The 16,702-nt window shown below is 39.9% G+C and overlaps 1 protein-coding gene, 1 long non-coding RNA gene and 1 pseudogene across 9 annotated transcripts in view; all 3 read right to left on the reverse strand.

The window, feature by feature from the left end:
- The window catches only part of LOC309850529, a 510,333-nt gene that overhangs the window by 459,310 nt on the left and 34,321 nt on the right, over positions 1 to 16,702 (reverse strand). The gene's annotated exons all lie outside the window — the stretch shown is intronic.
- The window catches only part of DISP1 (dispatched RND transporter family member 1), a 175,179-nt gene that overhangs the window by 154,947 nt on the left and 3,530 nt on the right, over positions 1 to 16,702 (reverse strand). The window lies entirely within an intron of this gene.
- LOC309850523 (transcription factor SOX-2-like) overlaps positions 1 to 16,702 on the reverse strand; it is a 50,025-nt pseudogene that overhangs the window by 30,079 nt on the left and 3,244 nt on the right. Inside the window, exon 2 of the transcript XR_014316590.1 lies at positions 4,234 to 4,376. The product of XR_014316590.1 is annotated as a transcription factor SOX-2-like (transcript). The remainder of the gene's footprint in view (positions 1 to 4,233; positions 4,377 to 16,702) is intronic.

A 16,702-nucleotide genomic window follows, 5' to 3' on the forward strand; every position in this document is an offset into this window, starting at 1 on the left:
TCTGGACTCAAAAACGGAGTTTAGAGTTTGTTCTAAACATTAATCTTTGTTTTTCTTTTATCTCTGGAAAAATGTCTTCTTCAATGCCTGACTGCTCATACCACAGAGAGGTCTACTGTAGGTTAGGGTATCTACACCCACCTATATACTACCACCTCCTGAAATGAGACACAACTGTTTGACAGGACTGACCACTTCCCAGGACAGAAACTGGTTCTGTGGGTTGTGGGACAGTCTACCAACTCAGGGTTTGGACTATAAAATTTCTTGGAAAAGTTTCACATGGTGGAATGACAAGGTTCAGGACGTGCTACCCCAGAATACAGCACCTTGGCATATTGAATATTATAAACTGAAGGAATATGAGAAATAGCACATGCAGGAAGGACTACCTAAACTTCCCCTGAAGTAGGTCATAAGGCCCTCGAATGAGGTGTCCTCCCTGAGGGAGGGAGGGAAGGAGAATACTTTTCTCTAAAGATGGAGGGACACCAAAAAGACTCTTTGTTTTCCTCTGTTTGCTACTCTTAACTCATACTCCTTTTTTTCCTATCATATTTTTCATTTTCCCTCTACTTTTGATGAAACCCAGGATAAAAATTGGTTTTAAGCATTTTTTTATCTTCATTTCCTTCTGAAGCCTCTGTACATAAAATTTGTATTAAATAAAATTTGTATGCTTTCTTTCAAAAGTCTTCTGTTATAGAGAACTTAGAAAGGAAACTGGTATTTTCTCCTCTACAATAAAGCACCAGATGACTTCCCAAAAACAAAAACAAAAAAAACACTTCTGAATACTCCCCCTTCTGGAGGCTTATATTGACTGTCCTCTTGAGGAAGAAAGAGAAAAGTCTGAAAACAGATCTTTTAGTGGGGCATTAAGTATTGTTTTACCTTGAATCTTATTCTGAGATAAACAGGAGCCAAGAATTACTTAATCTGAGCATCGACTACCATGTGTAAGCTCAGGTAGGAGCAAATACTCTTAAGAATATTTATAATATTGGGGCACCTGGGTGGCTCAGTGGGTTAAAGCTTTGGCCTTTGGCTCAGGTCATGATCCCAGGTCCTGGGATTGAGTCCCGCATTGGGCTCTCTGCTCAGCAGGGAGCCTGCTTCCCCCTCTCCCTCTGCCTGCCTCTCTGCCTACTTGTGATCTCTTTCTGTCAAAAAAAAAAAAACAAAAACAAAAACAAAAAAAAAAAAACTTACTTGTATTGGAATTTTGTGAAGTTCTGAGGATTTACCTTCTTCAAGGGCCTCCGTAATCTTCAAAGAGATGATAACTGAGAACTCATCAGTTCTCTTCAGATTTTAGGCTCAAGAACAGTTTTTTTAATTAATAGAAATTAGATAAGAGAAATTGTCCTTGTATCTGTTTTAACTCATGTTTTTAAGTGAAGAAATCATGCATTATCAAAAATGGTGTCTGTTCTATTTTTCATCTAATCTCCTTATTTAGCAATAAATATTAGGAGGGCATGTAGAAGTAGAAAATAATTTTAGAGCAGTGTTTCCTAGATTCTTCTTTCCTTCATATAATCTTACAATGTGAGTACCTACATAAGATATGTGTTTTCCTTTGTTCACTAAACATTGTTAAATACCATTTTAACAGGAAAGATGATTAATCCATATTTTTATTTTTTACTTGGTTAACATTTTATCAAGTTATTATTTCTGTAGCAGGCGGTGTTAATTCAATGATGCTGGCAGGAGCTTTCAGTTTGTGCTAAGAAAAAAGATGAGCATTTGAAGGGAAACAATTGCTTGCTTTTAAGTGTGATGTTGAGTAATGACTAAGTGCATTCATTTGCACAGTCAGTATAACCTCCAGAAAGATTTTTCCATGCCTTTTCCTCAAGTGGATCATGTGATCTGGTGTTTATCTTTGACTTGAATACCTTCAAGTCTTACAAACCACGTAATGTGACCATGAAATCAATCAGTTGTTTCAAAGGTCTCTTTGCAAGCAGATTTTATTTTTTTATTCTGGGAGGGGGTGGTATCAGGTTATTGCAATGAAGCCTGTACAGTCTATGTGTATATACTGGAAACTTTTCTCCCCTTGCCTTCACGTTCTTTACAGTGACTCTCAATGCACAGATTTCTACACTACTTTTTAGTTCTCTTCTCCAAACAGTCCCTGCCAGCAAAGAGTTAGCTTTGTGCTAAGGCGAACAGGCCATTATGTTTTTAAAAATTAAACAGTGTATATGGCACTTTGTAGCTGTCTTTTATAGATAGATGACAAAAAGTCAATGCCTGTGAGATTGTAACTTCTGCTCTTTCTTCTTTATTTTAGGGGTGATGGGGAAGGAGCTAATCTCTAAAGAATGGTGAAGTCTGTGAAGAACCTGCAGAGATTGTTATGGTAGCACATGGAATTGATGGATCTTCTGGATTTCTACACCTGCAATGTTCTCAACGTAGGTTTCCTCTAAAAACTGTCTGTGGGTCTTTTTTTCTTCTGCAGGACATGTGTACACATTTGTTGTACAGGACCTTTAATATGCTGGCCTTAGACTGTGCTAATGTGAAATGCTTCTCAGATGATTTTCTTAAAAACTGGGTTGTTTTAACATTGAATGTCAGCATTATTATTTGATGAGTGCTACCTCTCCATTATACATACATACACATGTGAAATTATGAATGAGGCAGTGACGTGTGAAATACATGGCTAGTATTTTGGGAGCAGTGAGTTTATTTTTGGATAAAAAAGTTATTCTCAAATCTATTTAACAAATACATGCATGCCAATTGTCTATGACGTGTAAAGATCAATGTCTGATGCTGGCTAGAATTTAGAAACAGCTATACATTCTCATCCCTGTCTTCAATGACCCACATCCTGTACTTGATAGGTATAAGTGCTGTAGTGATTCAGAAGAGATCATCACGGACAATGAGATTAGAGAAAACTTGGGACATAATGAACTGGGTTTCAGGATTTGTTTGTAGGCTAAATTTGTATTTTGCTTTTATAGATTTCAGAGAGTGCAGGACACGACGTTCTGTTAAATAGTAGGCAGTAACTCAAAAGACACGTATCAGTTGTCAGAGCAGCTTCACTGACCAAAAGATAACTTCAGATTTTGAAAAGGTCATTATTCTTTATTTGGGTTATATTTGTATCCTGGACATAGATAATAATCTTCTCAAACTAAATTAGAGTCATCTAGACTAGAAGATACACCAATCATGTCATACTCTCTCTATCCTGAAGTTATCATCTCCAGTCCACCTTTGGTAATACTACTGATTTTAATTTTCCAATCCTGACAACCACTACTATACTATATGAAGTGGACAATGGGGATAAGTTGTTGTCTTGCAAATATTTGAAAACTTTTCCCAGGAGCACCTAGGTGACACAGTTAGTTAAGCAACCGACTCGATTTTGGCTCAGTTCATGATCTCAGGGTCATGAGATCAAGCTCTGCACTGACTGTGGAGCCTGCCTGTGATTCTCTCTCCCTCTCCTCGCCTGCGCTCTCTCTCTCATTAAAAAACAATAAAATAAAATAAAGACACTTTTGAAATATCCCATCAGGTTTCAGACAGAACAAAGAATGAAAATTCCTGGCAACACCCTAAAATTCCCCCAACGCCCACTTTTTTTTGTTTTTGTTTTTGTTTTCTAAACCAAAGGTATACCTATTTCAAGTGACTCCAAACTGATGAGCCTTTTATGACTTAAAACCAATGAGCCTTTTATGGCTCAAACATGGACACAACCAGGCTTCCCCAAAGAGGCTGCAGAAGATATAGACCTCTCAAGATCTAGAGCCACCCCCAAAGACAGCCAAAAGAAAGAGTAAGACAACACCCCTGAGAAGTAGCAATAGTGGGGAGGACATTAGCCAAAAATGGGGTGCCACATCCCTGGGAACCCCAACCTGCATCTGGCCAACTGTACACACAAGTCCAATAACTCATATGCCCCAGCAGGGAGAAAGGCAAGCCAGGCTTTCAGGACACAAGGAGACAGACAGGAGATGGAGGAGAACAGCTGTCCCTGGGAGGGAGAAGATCCGTACTCACCTGGTTACCCAAAACCAAATTCATGAGAGTCACAATTCAAAGATCTGATTTTAACAACTATTTTTCTCTTGCTAATCTGAACTTGGAAAGGAAGGGAAAAAGAAAACTATTTCCTTCCTCTCTTTAGTGTAGACTGGGCACTACAGACAGAGATGTGGGACAGCTGACTGTGGCAAGAAGTCTTACCTTTCCTGGGCTTTTGTCAGTTTTCCCAAGATTCCATCTGCAGACTATGGATTGGGGTGCCCCAGCCATGCCCTCATGGTCACCAGAAACTATAGGGGAGGAAAATATCTTTTCTCTCTCCCTTCTAAAAGTTGACTGGCTCTCTGTAACAGAAGACAGAGTAATAAGAGAAAAGCATATCAATTTATATAACATAAATATGTGACAGAAGGACCTTCAGAAGGAAATTAAGACCAAAGAAATGTTTTTATACTAGATATAACAAGGAATAGAGTCATGGAAAAATGTGATGAGATAAAGAAGTAGTAAAATGGGGACACTTAGCAAGGACTATTCTTTAAATTCCCCTTGGCATTACTCCATCAGAGATAAGGATGATCCTTTCCTCTGGGTTTAGTGAGGGCACCTCTCATATGTGGGTCTTATGACCTGTTTCGGGGGAAGGTCAGAAAATCCTTCCTATACCTGCCATTTCTCAAATTCCTTCAGCTTAAAATATTCAACATGCCAAAGTGCCATATTTTGGGGTAGCATGTCCTGAGCCCCATCATTCTCTTTCAAACAAGTTGTTTCTGGGGCACCTGGGGGGCTGAAACAAGTTATTTCTTATGACCCTCAATGGAAGAGTTTTGCCTGTTAGTAAGAATGGGTATATAAGTCCTCCCCAACCCCAGATTCAATGCAAAACACTTCAATCAAGCACACAACAATGTGGACTTCTTTGACAGTGCAAACCCAATGGCTGGAGATTCCCTAAAAATGCTGTATTATATATTTTTAAACTATTTTTTAAATGTATGGCAGAGCCAGCTATAAAGACAGAGAAATGTTCTAAGGCAGAAATGGTAAGAAAGCACAAATCTAGAGGTGAGTTAGTTCTGAAACCAGCATGTCCTAGGCACATGTGCACAGTCCTGGTGGCTAGCACTTGAAGTGGGGAGAGGAGAAGTGATAGGAAACAGGATAACAGGAGGTGCAACTGGGGAGCCTAAGCAAAGTGTAGAGTCAGAGCACAGCCCCTCCCACAGAAAGCCCTAAAGGGGGGATACATTATTTCTTTTTAAGATTTTATTTATTTCTTTGACAGAGATCACAAGCAGGCAGAGAGGCAGGCAGAGAGAGAGGAAGGGAAGCAAGCTCCCTGCCAAGCAGAGAGCCCGATGTGGGGCTTGATCCCAGGACCCTGGGATCATGAACTGAGCCGAAGGCAGTGGCCCAACCCACTGAGCCACCCAGGCACCCCAAGGGGGTATAAATTAAAAATAATTCATCTTCCTGTCAATAGGTACAAAAAATTGAACAAAAGAAGAAAAAAAATAAATGCATATGGGTAAATCTAAATACTGTATTATTTCGGGGGTTAAAAGATCAAGTCCCGGGATGCCTGGGTGGCTCAGTCAGTTAAGCATCTGCCTTTGGCTCGGGTCATGATACCAGGGTCCTGGGATCAAGTCCTGCACAAGTCCCACATTAGGCTCCTTGCTCAGTGGGACATTTAGTGCTCCCTCTGCTGCTCCCCCTGCTTGTGACTTGCATATGCTTTCTCTCTCACAAATAAATAAAATGTTAAAAAAAAAAAAAATCAAGTCCCAGAACCCACAATACCAATAAAAATAGTTTGTATCAGAAAAAGACTGATCTTGGATGGCTCAGTCAGTTTAGTGTCTGCCTTAGGCTCAAGTCATGATCCCAGCCAGGTCCTGGGATTGAGTCCTGCATTGGGCTCCCTGCTCAGTGGGGAATCTGATTTTCTTTCCGCCCCCCGCCCCCAGCCCCAGCTCATGCTCTCTCTAAAATAAACAAAGTCTTTGAAAAAAATTATGTTATCTCATCGATACGTAACTTATTTCAGTTAATTAAAATTTGTCAAAATTCATAATTGAGCATATAATCCCAAAATACAATGAAATAATATCTGTTGTATAAAGATTATTTTGTGAATTTAGAAACTGATCCAAAAATCAGAATGTTCAGTAAAGCTTAGTAAGTCAAGTGTTTCCCAATGATAGTGTTATAAAGGTTGACTCCAAGGACAAAAGAAAGTGAAAAACTCTTTGTTTGACAACCCACATATGGATTATCCGTGTGCTCATCCCATCCCCACTTTAAATTGTCCATGGCCAATTTTAAATTCTGAGTAGACTTTTTTCTCTTCTACACAGGACACTTCCAGAACTTCCCCATCTGTACATTTTAGAGAACAGAAATTTATTTCCATGCCTAAGATAAACTTCAAATGACAGATCTGCCCCTAAACTCCAATATAACCCAAAATACAGTATGAATGCTTTAACTTTTTGTTTCTCCCAGTACAAAGGTTTGGCTACCAACTTGAAAGCAGTATGTCACAGAGTCAACAAGGTGACATAGTCCTCTCACCTGAAATAAAAGCTGAACTGTTTTTGCCAAGACACCAACTGGCAACCACTAAAACTAAAGAAGAAAGTTCTATTTGACTAGAAATGTAAAATCCCGCATGTACACACAGACTCTGATAGGGCACATGGACTTCCGGGAGTAGGAAGCTTCAACGGAACTGGATGATGTCTACACCTGAAGGCGTCAGAGCTTGCTGTCCTGCAGAGTAGTTAAGGGCTGTGGCCCTGAGGTTAGGATGCCCAGATTTGGATCCCAGCCCTGACGACGGTTTAACACAGGTAAGCTATTTAGCGTCCATATAGTCCAGTCTCCATCTGGGAGGCAGGCACAACAGCCCTTAACAGGACTGCAGTAAGGATTAAATTAGATATGACAGATGTAAAAGTCCTCAGCATAAAAATCACACGGTAAATATTCCATAACTGTGAGCTAGCTATGGAATTATTATCCTGTTTCTAATATTATTTTACAATGCCACACTACCAGAAATGTCAAAAAGCACCTCAAGCAGTGGCTAAATAAATTATAATTTTGTCACTTGCTGATAAGAAACAATGCAAATGCCCACCATATAGCATTCCGCAAACACAGTAACTAGATCCAATGCCAAGCAGCCACATATTAAGTCATTAAAAATTATTAAGACATCACAGTGGAGACTCATCTGCTCACTCAAGCCCAAAGAACTGATCACTAATAATCAAGTCACAGTATTGAGGGACTAATGAAAATTTTCTACAATATGCTGCTGCAGTGACCTTGAGGGGGCAACCATAAAAAAACCCCAATAAAGTCAAAAAGAATCAAGAACCATACAAAGTATGCTATGACCACAGCACTCTGATATGCCAGCCTCACAGCCTGGGCAGCTGGGGGCCAGCAGGCGCTAACGGGAGGCTCTTCACAACAGCTGAGTTCTCTCGTGTTCCATGGGTACAAGTACCCATAGCAGATAATTCTAGAAGTCTGGTTTGTGTTTGACACTGACAGCCTAAGAAAACCTTAGCAGTCTCAGGGAAAGTAACACCTATGCCCAAAACCTACAACTCGGGGATGAAAAGAAAAGACTGAAGAAAAACTGAATTCTTACACCACCCCTGGGGCCGAAACTATTTGAGACCCAACTGTGAACTGGCAGCTACCACCATCAGTATCACCTGCACCAGTTCCTAGAGCAGGAATCTAAGAACCGCTTACCCGTAGCCCCTAATTCACTCTTCATTTCAAAGCAGGCTTTTTGTCTCAGTTTAAAAAGATCGAGAATGTCTAAAATTCTCTTTGCAGCAAATGGAAATGCATTCATCATTACTCCCCATTATCCTTTTCAGCTGGCAATAACATGTGGTTATAAAGCAGAAAAACAAGAAAGAGTCTGGGCGGTGTTGTCAAAGCTCAGATTCCAGCCCTGCCCTGTAGCCGGCTATAATATGAGAAAGTTCCTGCTTCACATTCCAAAAGAAATTCATTCTTCTGTGATCAGCCCTCTACTTTAACTGCCTCCTTTCTTTGTGTCATTGTTTTTTATCCACGCGCAGCAAATATTTTGTAAGCATTTACTAAACTACTTTAAGCTAGAAGCTACATTATGGCACCATCCTTGAAAGAGTTATCCATAATACCCTGATTGCATTTCATGCAAGTTTAAAGTGGAACACTACTGTGAGTGCGTGGATATTAAGAACAATTCTAGAAGCAACATGCTGCTTATACTCTCTAGGAAGTACCTGAGGGTAGATGCCAAATTTAAGGCTCTTTTGAAACACAGCGGAAAACGGTGTACAATCAAAAGCAGATAAGCTTTAGAATTTTATTTCCACTGTCTGTGTTACAAATTTAGACAAATTACTTGATCTCTCCAAACTTCGGTTTCCTCACCATAAAAGGGAAATATAAATATCTACCTTAAATAAGGTTATTGTGAGGGCTGAATACAATGTCTCCTAAATGCCCTGTGCAGTGCCCAGTATGTAGCATATGATCAATAAATAGAAGCCAGTGTTATTAGAGACATTTTCAACAAGAGGAACACATGTAGTGGTGACTTACACTTTGGGGTGGAAAAAATTCATTATATCAACAGAACTTATTATTACTGTTCTAAAAAGAACAAGTGAAATCATAAGCTTCACAGGAGAACCTGTAACTCAATACCATAAATTAGGAGCACTTAACTTATGGCAAGGTGGAAGACAGGAACCTACAAATTAAGAAGTGAGTTAGGTACATTTCATAAAAAGAGTAGTTAAACAACAACAACAAAAAAATGTAATGAGATTACGGAGGAAGGACCTGAAGAAGGAAGAAAGTCATGAAGCAGCTATACTGATATGTCAAGTTGAGAAAGCCCTACCTCTCCCCATTATCATTTCTCCTCTTCTGACTCCTCTAGGGAAGAAACATGTTCTTCAGAAACTGGAAGTCCAAAATAAAGAAGTCTGAAGAGACCAGGTAAACAAGCAATCTCTACATATTAAACCATGTACTAATGCTCAAGACTGATAGGTTTTTGTTTGGTTCTGCAAATTTCACTTTAAAATACATATACAATTTAAATAGTGTACCTTAGGAGCAGGTCTATTGATCATCCACACCTTCCTCTGAATTAACATAATCAAATAAGGAAAATTTCACTGGGAGGAGAGGTTAAGGTACTAGAGGGAGAGAGAAATGGGTGATACAGCAGAGCAGGGAACGAAAGAGCCTTAAGGGTTCCAGAGAGACCTATACTCAACAGATGTCCAAGTACCAGCAAGGCTCCTTAGAATGAAACTAAACACTCCAGGTTACTCTGTTCTGAACACGAGGGAAACGGCTCCCGGGTCTGGTTCAGAAATAATCACATTGTACAGTTGGAGCCTCATGTCTAGTCATCTCAAATTTTATCCCATACACAAAAAAAATCTGTTAGACTACTACCGAGTCTATATCCAGAAATGGTTTTATATCTTAAGATGCAATTATTGGAGAAAATGTCTTTTTAAGGCAGTCCTCTTTGGAGAAGGTATCCACTGAAATACTACATTTTGTTTTCTACTCAAAACCTGATGGAAATAACCCTTTGAAGAGGAAAGGGAGAAGCTGCTTCAAAATCCTGCACCTTCACTCCCCTTTCCAACTGTATCTTCCTAGTTATAGTCCAAAAGGCAAAAAAAAAAAGTAATAAAATTGGAAATAATGCCATAGTTAAGTATACTGTTTCAATTTGATGAAATGAAATCTGCAATTGAAATACAACCCCCCAAAAAAGGGCAGAGCTTATTCAGAAGGACCAAGCCTGTTGACCACAGAGATGAAGTAGCACTATCTATGGTCAGAGATGTGCCCCTGCCTGGAGATATTAAAGCTGAAGTAAGAAACCACATTGAACAGCTGTGGGCTGGCACGAAGTAGCTGGAGTGAGCATAAGCGAAGGGGAGAAAGAAGAAGAATCTCTAGTGACAGCTTCTGATTAAGACTCTCAGCCAGCAGCCAGGATACAGTATATAAACGCTACCATTTTTAGTACTAGGAGCGCCAGGCATTATGCAAATGAGTGCATGGTGTACATAATCTCCTTTACTCCCTCTACTGGCTATGTGCAGTGGGTATTAATATGCTTATTTTGCAGGTAAGGAAGAAAACGTGGACAATGCCTAAACCCTCGCAACCTTCTAAAGGACCCATTTACTTCCTACAATGTTTTCACAATGCCCCACAGAACCCTTAAAATTCCCTCTTGGAAGGATTTCCAAACTCCACCCTGTGCTTTCTCAGACAACACTTGAGTTCCAACAGCTCCTATTTCTCTACTAACCTCCTCAGGAAAGAAAGCCCTCCCAAGCAACTTCTTCCGAACCACACATTCTCCCCGACTTGAGAGCCTCTGAAATATCCCCTGGGAATCATCCCATGGCTAGCTTGTACTTCCCTGTGAAATCTAGGTCCCAGGGGTATCCCATGTTACTGTGGCCCTAAGCAGATATGCTATCCACCTGTGCACACCATGGGACACACCCACTTCTCTCTGCCCACCCTCCCCCCAGTGTCACCAAGTGGCCTAAATATCATCTCCATTCTCTGGACTATCAATTCATACTCAATCCCTTAAGTAATGACTCAAAATCACCCTCTCTTCAGAAAAGCCCTTTACTTCTCTGGAATCACTCTCATCACAGAACCATACTGGATTGAAAATCAGATCCGGCTTCTAATGATGGTTCTTTGACTCACTGTGTTACCTGGACAAAATCATCCACCTTCCTGGGACTGGTTTCTCAACCACAAATGAGGAGAATTTGATGAAATAAGCTCAAAACTAATTCCCACCGCTTAAGAATTTTTTTTATGCAAAAAGGCTAGTAACAACTTATAAAAAAAGAGTTATAAAATTCTTAAATTATTCAGGGTACTCCAAATTTTAAAAATTAATACACAATATATAAAAACTATGAAAAACAGAACTTTTACATTTCAAAGGGTGACAAGATTGATTTAATTGTCCATTTTCTATTCTTTATTTGACACATGAATGAAGACCCAGGTAATCCCTTGGAAGCTACTGGTCTATGAATATAGACATTATCCTCATCAGTACTCAGTACCCAGTATTTTTTTTTATATATTTTTAATTTATTTATTTGACAGACAGAGATCACAAGTAGGCAGAGAGGCAGGCAGAGAGATGGGGAAGCAGGCTCCCTGGAGAGCAGAGAGCCTGATGCGGGGCTCGATCCCAGGACCCCGAGATCATGACCTGAGCCAAAGGCAGAGGCTTTAACCCACTGAACCACCCAGGCGCCCCTACTACCCAGTATTTTAACATACCAAATATGTTTCAAGAACTGTGAAAGTTGGTCTTATGGTCAACCTGGTTGGAAGGTATTTTGTAGATGTGGTTAATATTTCTTCAAGAAGCTGACTTTATATAAAGGAGATTACCCACAATTGTGTGGGTAGGACTCATCTACTTAGCTGTAGGCTTAAGAACAAAAACTGAGGTTTCCCAGAGAAGGAATATCTGCCTCAAGTCTGACAGCATCAATGCTTGCCTGACGTTCCAGCCTGTCAGTCTGCCCTACAAATTCTGGACTTACTAATCCCTACAACTTCATGAGCCAATTCCTTCAAATAAATCTCTCTCTTTTTTTAAACATTTTATTTTTTTAAGATATTATTTTTTTATTTGACAGACAGAGATCATAAGGAGGCGGAGAGGCAGGCAGAGAAAGGGAAAGGAGGAAGCAGGCCCCCCACTGAGCAGAGAGCCCAATGTGGGGCTCGATCCCAGAACCCCGAGATCATGACCCGAGACGAAGGCAGAGGCCTAACCCACTGAGCCACCCAGGGGCCCCCAAATAAATCTCTTTTGAAACAAACACACATATATATACTGGCTCTGTTTCTCTGGGGAGCCCAAGACACCAACATACTCAGACTAAGACTGGTATTTTTTTTCCTTTTTGTTTGTTTTTTAAAGATTTTATTTATTTAACAGAGAGAGACACAGGAAGAGAGGGAAAACAAGCAGGGGGAGTGGAAAAGGGAGAAGCAGCCTCCCCGCTGAGCACAGAGCCCAATATGAAGCTCAATACCAGGACCCTGGGATCATGACCAGAGCAGAACGCAGACACTTAATGACTGAGCCACCCAGGTGCCCTTTTTTTTTTTTTTTAAATAAGGGTTAACAGATGTCTGTTTCTTGCAACCTCTTCTTTAAAATATAAAAGCATTTTTTAAATGTTAAAGTATTTTAAATAAGTGCTCAGAAGGTTATTTTTAAGTTAGTACTTCCTGCACAATGCCAACAAACTAGCAATACCACTATCACTGTGCTTTTCTTTACTAAAATACATAGGAGGGAAAAGAACAGTGATATTTCCTACATGGAATTTTTATGCTCCAAAACTGATTTACGAAGACTGTGAGATTCTATTTTTTTTTCTCATTGTCATGGCTTTGAAAGTATTTCCTCACTACCTGTTAGTGTAACATCACTGTGGGGAAAGTCAACCATCAGCTCAATCTCAAACACTGAGGAACCATACCAAATAGAGGTAGACTTTGTCCTACTTGGTGACATTTGCAAAATCAAGCTGAGTATTCTCCAGCTCTAATTTTTATTGTTGATCCCTCAACTGGTGAATCTTCAACAGTGACACAGAAAAAGATTTCTGAATCACTACACACAAAACTACTAAGGATCTAAGAATCACACACTTAGTGACAGCAGTTCACACACTGCTGCCATTCAAAAAACATTATGATACATGATAACTAGAAACTTGTTCTGTAAAGAGGCCAGTAGTGTTTAGGCCTTGCAGGCCATAAAGTCTCTATGGCCACCACTCACACCTCTGCTGGTGTCGCTCCAAAGCAGTCAATGACAATCCAGAAATGGATAAGCATATCTGTGTTCCAACACAACTTTACCTACTAACATAGGCCATTGTTAGCGGGGTAGGGGGGGTGTACTTTGCTGACCCCTGCCATATACTCAGAAAATCACCCAGCTGTTAAAGTCCCTGGAGATCACAACATCCCACTTGATGCCAAAATGCCTATAGTTACATCCCTGACAAACAGGTATCTGGTCTCTGTTTAAGTCCCAGTGACTGTCCTGCTCAGGGTAGTTCCCATAATTAGACTCTTCTCCAAGCTAGACAGTGTTTCTCCATGAGGGACACCAAGATTTTAGGATGGGATATTTTCTTGTTGTGTCGGACTGCCCAAAGCACTGTGGGTCATTATGCACCCCTGATTCCTAAACACTAAATGCTAACTACACACACATACATCCCTCACTGTGACAAACAAATACTTTCCCACAGATTTCCAAATCCCCTAGGATGGAGGTGTTGGCACCCAGTGGGTCAAGATGCACTGAATTGTATCAGCAATGGGAGTATGTGGTAGGCGTCCTTTGCAGCCATTCCTCCTTCAACCTACAGCAGATAGAATAAATCACAGTATTCTTTAATACCAAGCGTGGACTCTGTCTCACATTTTTAACAGTGTTCAAGAATGAATCAGAATCATGATGTTAGCACATATGTGTTGTCCCTAATCTAAAAAGAGTTCTGTATACACACTCTGAAGACAAACTGGCTTCCTCTGATTTTATAAGGCCGAAACATAATACGGTTTAATTTTAAAACCTATGGGGCTTTGTTAAAGTTTGGTTTTGAGAATGGCTGAGGGGCACTGAAGACACCGAGGGCCACTGAAGGTGGACCGAGGTTAGGAGTGCAAGACACGCAGCAGCCCTGGGCACAGCTCAGTTCCGCACCATGAGGTCATCCTGCGTCCTGTCTGAGTGGCAAATATCCCATCAGAAACATATGTGGACAGAAAACCATGCTCCCATGAGCTATGTAGCTATCACCAATCCAAAGCCAGCCCTGACTCCACAAAAGCTTGAAGAGCTAACTATTATAAATGTAAAAGACAAAGCTTAAAGGATAAGCATGTAAGAAAACAGAGACCAAAATAGATCACTACAGGCTCAAATGCTGAACCTCTGAGACCCAGGCAGGATCAAATTTAACAGGAATAAACGTAAAGTCCCGTGGTTCAGTTAAAAAAATAGGTGCACAGGTACGGGGGCCAGACTAACAGATTTCCCATGAAAATTTGGGGGGCTTTGACTTACTAAATGCTTAATATAAGAGCAGGATGTGTCTTCTTAAATGTTAATGTCATTTTGGACTTCAATAATATTGAACATGCAGTAATAGAACCTTACAGTAAGTAATGGTCCCGCCATTTGCTGCCTTAATCTGATATCTAAAATAGTGCAGACAATTATGGAAGCCATATTTTTAAGATACAGCCAACCTAGTGCAGCTAGAATAGTATGATCAGGACGGTAACAGATCTAGGTAGAGATAATATTTAACCTGAGAAGACACATTTATCCTTAAATACGTGACAAAATTTTACATTGCAAAGAGAAAATAGACCTATGTTGCTCTGGATGATATAACTAAAACAAATAGATAAGAACCACAATAGGTAATTTGGATCTGTTATAAGTAAAAAAATAATCTTATAACTGGAGCCTCCCAACAATGAACCAAGGCTGATTAGAAAAATGTGAACACCTTGTTACTCTAAGTTTTCCTGCAAGGGCCATAAAAAAATCCCTTCCCATAAATCCCAGGAAGGGAAGGGTCATGAAAGTATCCAAATTAGGCAGAAGACTAGATTAAATGACTACTACCATCTACTCTAATCCTGAAATGATATTATTTTAAGTGCAGAAGAAAAGATTAAGTAGAGTCAGTGCTTTCTTCTCTTAACACCAAGTTCAGTTGGTGAAAAGGGAGAACAAGAAAGCCAAATACATCCAAAAATATGTGATACAGAAGTACCTAAAAGCGAGATGCAGTAGAACAGGTGACTCAGGATAAAGGGTATGTGGATTTGAGGTCAGAAGACCAGGGGTTGCATCCTAGATCGAACACAGCCTCATTCCAGAGGATATCGGGTAAGTGACTGACTGAATTTTTCTACAGCTCATGGTTTCCGTCTCTGACATGGGATACTACCTGTCCTGCCCTAAGGACCAAATGACTAGATAAGAGAAGCACTCTATAAATAACTTACACATAAATGATCAGTCATTCATTATTCTACTTAGAGTCTTCCAAGCTCTGCTCATTGCACTTTAAAAAGGATATGAAAAACCTGGGATCTTGAAACCAACCAACATAAGGTCCTGTGAACAGACTAAAGACATAGAAAGAATATCTTTAGGTACAAATCCTAAAGGTATAAAAATAGTCTTACTTGAGGGATTAACAAGGTATTTATTACAAAATAGGCCAAATGTCCTTAAGAAGGATACTGTTCAGCTGTTTTCAATAACCAAGGACTAGAGATTAAGAGGAGGCAGATTTGGGGCACCCAGGTGTCTCAGTCAGTTGAGTGTCTTGGTTTGACTGAGCCAAAATCCTCTTGGTTTTGCCTCAAGTCATGATCTCAGGGTCCTGAGATCAAGTGGGCAGCAGCTCCTTGCTCAGCAGAGAGTCTGCTTGAAGATTCTCTCCCTCTGCTCCTTCCTCCATGCATGCTCTCTCTCTCTCAATTAAATAAAATAAATCTTAAAAAAAAAAAAGAGGCAGACTTGAATGAATGTAAGCAAGATCAGGTATGTCTAAGAAAAACATTTACGTGCTTGTTTTGAGATCAAATGAAAATGTATAAGCCACAAAGCAACAAACAGACATAGGAATTATAACCCCAGTTCAGGATGATAAGACCTTGGAAGAGGCTACAGAGGTCTAGAAATCAAAGCGCACTGGTCGTGGACTAGCCAACATTCACCACCCTTCAATGAGGCACATCAGAGTGTCTACCAACATACTTTCTAGCACTAGCATTGGGTGAATTAGAGCCAATCAATTAACTATTTGTTAGGAAAGAAACATAAAGTCAGAAGTATATTTTACATGAGCCTTCTACTGGGGGGACCTGGTTGACTTGGTCAGAAAAGCACGTGACTCCTGATTTCGGGGTCATGAGTTTAAGCTCATGTTGGGGGTAGAGTTTACTTAAAAAAAAAAAAAGCGTTCTTTTTCTCAAATGATAAAGCAAATGGGGTAAATGGGGTAAAATGTTAATAGGTAAATCCAAATAAAACGTATACAAGTGGTTCCTTGTACTATTTTTGTTTTTGCAACACTATTCAATCACTGTGGAAGAGTCACCACTTAAGTTTAAAATATTGGGTCTTGACTCTGATAGTCCTTATCTGCATAGTAGTTAGCTCTTATGATAAAGTCTAGAACTTGATAATGCATCACTTCCTAGAATCTGCCCTACCTCCTCCACTTTAATTAAGACAAATCTATTCAAATATACTGCCTGGCGTTCTCATCAATCTCCTCACTTTCTTCTTCTAGATATTGAAAATAAACACCAATGCTAAAATAAACCTCGGTATTTATTTTTTTCATTCACATTTCAACCCTTCCTTCAAGCTTTTCCATGATTCCTAATTACCACGTAAACTTTTGACTTCAAGAGCCTCTGCCAGGTCATTCTCAAGGAGGTGAGAGAAGTAGGAGGGATCCCTCTTTCTGCCCCCTGCAGGTGATAAAGGATTCATTGT

The sequence above is a fragment of the Mustela nivalis genome (assembly GCF_964662115.1).
Source record: "Mustela nivalis genome assembly, chromosome: 16".
NCBI lineage: Eukaryota > Metazoa > Chordata > Mammalia > Carnivora > Mustelidae > Mustela > Mustela nivalis.